Below are 7,496 nucleotides of genomic sequence, written 5' to 3'. Positions count from 1 at the left end.
GAAATGCAAATTAAGAAAAAAAAAAGCAGCTTCAGTTTTGCTAGGGCTTCTCCTGCAAATGTCTTCTAGATGGCTGGAGAAATAACTGGAAGCCAACTTACCAGAAGATTTCCTGTTAACTAAAATGTGCTATGGTGGAAGCCCACCAATCTACCAAGTATTTACCTTAATTAACATGTTTGATTTGCATTCAACTGATGTAGTACAATCTCTTGCAATCCATATTTTCAGAAGTTAAATTGTACCTCCTTGAACATTTGAAAGCCCTTGGTGTATATTAACCTAAATTCCTACTCCAGCACTGATAGAATGGGCGTTAAGGGCAGTAATAGTGTGACTATTAGGATTAGTAACCATCAGATGGTTGTTGTCTATGCTTAAAATCTCATTTTTTAAATTTATTCATAAAAGTAGAGGAAGTGATATGGAGAATTTTAGCCAGATGTACAAATATATGTTGAACAGTGCTGTGAGGACTGTTAGTGCTGGTACGTTGCTGTTACTGGTTTCTGTTATATCTCAAATGATTACTCATTTGAGGAAAAACCCTGATCCTGGTGGGAGGCCTCCTAATAAAACATGATGCTGGGGATGAGGATCGTGGTTGCAAGTGTTTTATTCCACATGTATGATAACGACAGAGTTGTGGTCCATGAGCAGAGCGTGAATAGCAAGACGACAGTGTGGAATGATATAAGTTAGTACATTCAGGGTCGTCATGGTTGGATTACACACTGTAATAGCTGTCATCCATCCTCCATGGACAATTGACGAGCAGGCTATAAATGTGGTAGTTGGGTTTTGCTTGTCTGCCTCAGCTGCTGACGATAATTCATAACACACCTGTGAATAACAGTATGCTTGGGGGGCGGGGGTCGAGATTTGCGGGTGCGCTTGGGGGTGCACATTCATCACGTTAATTGCATTGGCCCTGCTGTGTGGGGGATGACCTGTGTAGCTTCAGTCACTCAGAAAAGAAATGTGACAAGTCCAACTGTGTGACTAGGGCTTTTGTTTAAATGGTGGATCCTGTTGGATAAAAAAATTTTGTACTTGTCCATGGCTGGAGGATATTAGATTAAAAGTAAAATCCCACATAAATAGTATGGATGTGGTGTGTTGTGTTAGAGAACAGTTGTTGGGTGCTTCTATAACTTGCGCATTCAATTTTCTTATTAGAATGGAAATACTTGTACAATGTCAGCTTGCTAATAAAATCATGGAATGGTCAGTAGAATGATAGTGAAAATAGGGTTTATTAGCATAGTAAGGATATCAAACAACACTGATAGCTCACTTGGGGGACCATCCATCACCACAGAATGTGGTATACTGCGGCAGCATGAACACTTTTAAGTTCTTAAGGGAACGATCAATTCCTGTGATTCTAGGAATAAGAGTTCTTAGACCTCTTTTATTTACTTTTCAGATAACTCTTTTGTCAAACTTATCAATGTTTTCGGTGGGATGCCCGATGTACTGATGGGTAGTGAAACATACACAGGGCTACTGTTAGTGTTAAATTTTTTTTTCATAGGAGATGTATAAGTTGATCATCTCAAAATTGTGGGTAGGATATTCAAAGTCCAAGGAAGGAGATTGTTAGGAGGAGTGTTTGAATGACAACATTGGCTGTATGTAATTTGTCTGTATATAATTCTGTTATCTAGGGATTTGAAATGCTCCTAAAAGTAGATTATGAAAATATTTATTATCATGATATAGACCTAACCTGCTATAAAGGCCAGAGAAAATAGACCTGCTACATAGTCTACATTGAAGCTGGATACAACTTTTGAGTCTCCTTCTGTTAAGTCAAATGGAGCTCCGTTGATTTCTGCTACAGTAGAGGTAAATAAAAATCTGACTAGGAGTTGGGAGGGGGAAATTAATAAGATATTCTTGTGTAATAACTGAGAATATAAATGATCTATTTACCAGTAGGAATGATAAACCAATAACTGCTAGTTTACTTCACATAAGATTGTCTGTGCTGCTACCCACAGAGCTCCAGTGAGTGTGTATTTTTAATATGAAGATAATGCAGATCGGGGGGTGGAATACATGGCTAGGCTTCATACAGCCAGTACGAGAAGTGTGCCTAGGTTCACATGAGCAGACAGTGGGTAAGGAATGGGAAGAGGAGCTCCTAATGTGGATGTCATGGTTAAGGCCAGCATGGGTGCATCTATATGTATATAATGTACATTGATGTATTATATATAACTTAACACTATATATAATATATATGTGTAAATTGATGTATTATATATGTAAATTGATGTATTATATATAACTTAACACTATGTATATAATGTAATATATATATATATATATATATATATATATATATATATATATATATATATATATAACTGATGATGTTTGGGCCTCTCCAAATTTCCAGAACCTAGGACTGCCTTCAAATAATATGAGAAGTGAAAATGGATTAAAACTGTAATCATTAGTAAAGGAATGCAGATTATAAACCTATTCTTAGGAAGAGGACTTAGGCTTCAGGAAATAAAGGTTTTGGTTTGATGCAGTTGCTGAGCTCTGCTACCCTAACAAACCATGTTCTACAGTAGAGTATGTAAAAATTATTTAAATTGTATTGTATCACCAATTAGTTTGAAGGTGCTTTTGTAAAGTGACCCTTAACTCACCTGTCCTCTCAGACTGGGACAAATGTGTAATAAATAGAAACCAGTCGGGATCACTCCAGCCTGAACTCACATCTCACAGAATTTTAACCATCGAATGAACCACTTACAGCAGTGACAACATTGGGATATTCTGATCCAATTCCGAGGCTATAAACCCTATTGTTGAAATGAACTCTAAATTTGGATTGAACTGTTATCCCTGGAGTACCTTGTTCTGTTAATCAATGTATTGGATCAACACATGCCACAGCATTTTGAATAGCTGGTCTAAATGTTAATCACTTGCAGTTTGGAGTTTGTTTTATTCACTGGGGCCACCACAACCAAATATTTTAAGCCATTAAAAGCTATGTTATCCCTTAATATTCAGTTATTTACTTTGTAGGTTAAATGCTTAAAGCACCATAGCATCTTCTCATTTTATATGGCTCCCACCTCTTATTGGGAATGTCAATTTCACTGATGAAAAGAGATACTAAAACCTTGTGGGGCCATCCTCCCAACTCCTTATGTGCAAAACAAATGATCATGCTACTTTGGCAAGGTCTGGGAACCATGGCCATTAAACATGTCCATGATCAGGCAGTGCCTCTAAGGCCAGAAGTGCTAGAGGAAATCTTCCTGGTAAACAGGCAGGGCTCGTGATCACCACGTTCCTTTTACTTTTTTTTTTTTTTTAATCTTTCCTAGAAATTCATACCTGTGTTAGATTAAGAATTGTTTTTATAAATAATTAAATATTGATTAGGGTTTATTTTACTGTAAACTATCAGTAACTTATTCATTCTGATATAAGTGTATGCAAGGAGAAGTATTTCCTGCTGCCTATATGAAGAGTATTGCTTTTACTAGTTAATAGATTAGTCCAGTATTAAATTATGAGGGTTTTTTTTTTGATATTGGAATTGTGATGAATGTGTTCTTGACCTTGAATACTTGCCATTTTTAGAGGGGGGTGGCAAATAGGTTCATTTGTTTCTTTAATGGAGGTCCTGGGGATTGAACCCAGGACCTTGTGCATGCCTTGCACACACTACCACTGAGCTATACCTTCCCCAACCTTGAATACTTTCTTAATGGGTGGCTGTTTTTAAGCCAACTGCAACATTGTTTATATTGGTTCTCTAGAGTTTTTATCCTGTAACTAAAAACCTGTCCCTTTTTTAAAACATTAAAAATTTTATTAGAAGTTATATTCTTAATTAATAATTAAAACTGAACTAAAAGTCTTTTCTGAACAACCTGCTGCCAGCAGCCTTGTTAAGTTTACTAGCTCTACTCATAGATCTTCCATTTTACATATAGATGAGTCTGTTCCACTAAACTGTTCCTAAGTACCTCATCTGGGTTCAAGGTACTTAACTTATTTCATCATTCCCTAATGGTACTTTATGCTACCAGATTTAAATGTCTATCTTCTATACTTTAGATGTTAAATGAATCTTTAATTTACTTATGACAGTTAAATTTGGTAGGAAGCCTCACCTAGTTTTAGTTCAAATTTTTCATGAAGTATGGAATTGACTGGGTGTAAATCAGGTGCTTTTCTTTAAACTACACTGTGATGTATCCAAGCACACTCTCCAGTGTGCCCACCTTGTAAGAACTCCTCTCCTTTTTAATGTCTACTACTTGTTAACGGGTTATGAAAATTTATCGCTATCTGAGGAGGATAATGGGCTGAGTGTGACTGCTTCATGGCCTGATTATATTGAGCACTCTTAATTTATAACTAAATTCTCCTTTGGTATTTCATAACAATTTTGTATATATCATTTTGTACTCAAGGTAGAAAATGAAACCCTTATCTTCCCACCCCATAGACTACACCTAGAACTAACGTTTTTATATCTGATCATTATGATCACTGTTGCTTCTTTTGGGGGGCTGCTGAAGATGCTGGTACACAGACATATAGACTGTGTTCATGAGAGTGGTGAGATTTATCAGGTTTTGTGGATTATAAACACCATAGGAAGCAGCATGAATCCTTTTAGTTTTTTGGATTATGCTAGTATTCATTTGGCCAATAATTTTGTTATAATCATTTTACTTTGATTTAAAGATAAGTATAGTTGGGTATCTACCCCCATACTAACACATGGACACTACTCTGAAACTTTACTGACCTGTAATAAGGAATGTTGAAGTCATTTTAGTAGCTCATTTTCACTTTAGCTATGGCTTTGCACACCGTAGCTAGGACTTAACTTTATTTTGCAATACTCTTTAGCACACATCACACTGACTTTCTATTATCTGAGGTTCACGTTATGACAATGGTGCGTGGTGTGAAAACTTACCAACCCTAATTAGTCATGATAACCTAGTCAAACTTTCATTTATGGCTTAATTTTTATCACTGCCATTTCCCATAGGGGCATAGTTCAGTGAGGCATTGAAAGATACATCCAGGGTGCTTGATATCTGCTGATTTTACTCTTTTAAAATATTTAGAGGGTGTTCTCACAGGAATGCAGAAACTTGCATGTGTAATTTTATTACAAGTTCTTCGAAAGGCTGGAATGAAATCTATATGTTTATGGAGTTAGTAAACTCGTCCAGGCATTTTCACTGCCTTGCTTAAATTATTAAAGCTACATCGACACGCTGAGTAGGATTTTCAACATATGAGATTTATGTATTTAACTGATATCTTGGTATTTGTTATACCACATTGTGTTAAAATTAGTATTAAAATATATAATGTTTCTTTTGGAGGCTGTTACAGTGTACTGTATTTTTAATTTTGTTCAAAGTAAACAGAAGATCTAGGGGTATGCCTATCGATATAAGCCTTATATATCTAAACAGTTGGTGGGTAGAGTTAAAAGGCCACTTTGTAGTTATAGTAACTGGGTGGGTGCAGTAAGGGCAGTATGTTTGTTAGATGAGTCAGTTGAATCTTACATAGTTACGTCCTTTGCCTTGTTTGGTGGGGTTTGGCAAGGTGATAAGGACAGACAAAGTATGAGATTAAGCAGTAAGCAGAGGGTTGATAAAGCAAGCTATTTACTGATTTGCATGTGGACATGGATGTGTAATTTCTGAAGGTCCTGTGACCACTGACTCAATAACACGTTATGATGGTCGATGATGTTGGTAAATAGTATTCAATTTAAGCTGAGCTACAGGTTCCTTGACTGTGCTAAGGTCTCTGATAACCATAACTGAGTCATGGCTTTCCCCCAACAACTATCACTTGGTTCAGTAACTTCCCTCATATATATGCATACATGGCAAAAAATTTAAAACAGGTGTCCAAACAAAAAATGCTACACTACACTAATAGTCATGGCAGCATTATTTGAAATAGCTCAGAGGTAGAACCTATTCAAATGTCCATCAATGGATGAAAGGATATGCAAACTACAGTGCATCAATAAACTGTCATATAATTCTGCCATTGAAAGAAATATAGTAAAATGGTGCAGCCACTGTGGAAAACAGTATGCTGGTTCCTCAAAAACTTAGAGTTCATGAATCTCTGTTTGATTCAACTTTAGGGTATAAACCCAAAAAGTTTAAAAGCAGGGACCAAAAAACACATTTCTACAGCCATGTTCATACCAGCCCTACTCACACTGGCCAAAAGGTGTAAGCAACCCAAGTGTCCATGGATGGATGATTCCATACACAAAATGTAGTATATACAGAATTAATTAGGATTCAGCCTTTAAAAGTAAGGTAATTCTGACACACGCTACAATGTGGATGGACTTTGAAGTCACTCAAGGGAAACAAACCAAATCAAACCAAAAAGGACACACATACTATGATTCTAAGATGAGGTATCCATATAAGTCTAATTCAATAACAAAATGTACAATGTACTTGCCAGGGGGTTAGGAGTTCGTGACTAACGGATAGAGTTTCACTTGGGGAAACTGAAAAAGTAGCGGAGATGAGTGCTGAGAATATTTCTACAACAATGTAAACATACTTAATATCCAAAAACTATATGACATAAATGTAATGAAACTATACACTTAAAGCAATTTAAATGGTAAATGTTATGTGGAATAGATTTAATCACAATGAAAAACATGAAGTACTGACATTTGTTACAACAGGGATGAACAATGAAAACATCCTAAGGAAAACAGGACATACAGAAAAGGCCACCCAGATCTTAGTCATCTTATGCCCTTTAATTCAATCAAAGTTGGGAAAATAAGAGAAAGTCTTGAGAACAGTTCTGGGAAAAAGAAAAAATAAAACATTGGATCAGATTTGGAAAACCCATTGCCATACAGTTGGAGCAGGTGCTGACAGTGGAACTGAGCCTGTGGACTGCGTTATGAAGTGAAAACCATAATGAATCCTCACTTGGATGTTATGTGGTGACACAGAGTGTCTCTGTTCAAGGTAAAAACACACTAGAGATTGTCATGAGAAGTGGCATACGTGCTACATCAGTGATGAGTGAGAAACCTGAGCTTACAGATGAAGAGGACACTGTACTGCTACTGCACCTTTTCTGTATGTTTAAAATTATTGGAAAGTAAATAATTTTTAAAAATTAACCATGTCAAAATCATTACAGAAAAGCAGAGAAAACATCAAACTTCACTACAGAGCCCAAGCCTTCTCCAGTTCCAGTTGATCCAAAATGGTTAAGCTGATCACCCTTGCAGGAATCTACATATTATTAAGAGACACCATAAGATAATTTCATAAGCCACTGTGCCTTGGTTGTTGTGAACGACTTGGATGTGATTAAAAAAAAAAAAAAAAAACAGTGGCAATTTTGAATTCTACTTTTCCACATCAAAATACCAACAAAAAAACCCTGTTAAAAAGTAATAAATAACTTTAGTAAAGCTACAT

Source organism: Camelus dromedarius, chromosome 16, assembly GCF_036321535.1.
Source record: "Camelus dromedarius isolate mCamDro1 chromosome 16, mCamDro1.pat, whole genome shotgun sequence".
Classification (NCBI taxonomy): Eukaryota; Metazoa; Chordata; class Mammalia; order Artiodactyla; family Camelidae; genus Camelus; species Camelus dromedarius.
This window is presented reverse-complemented; position numbering follows the sequence as displayed.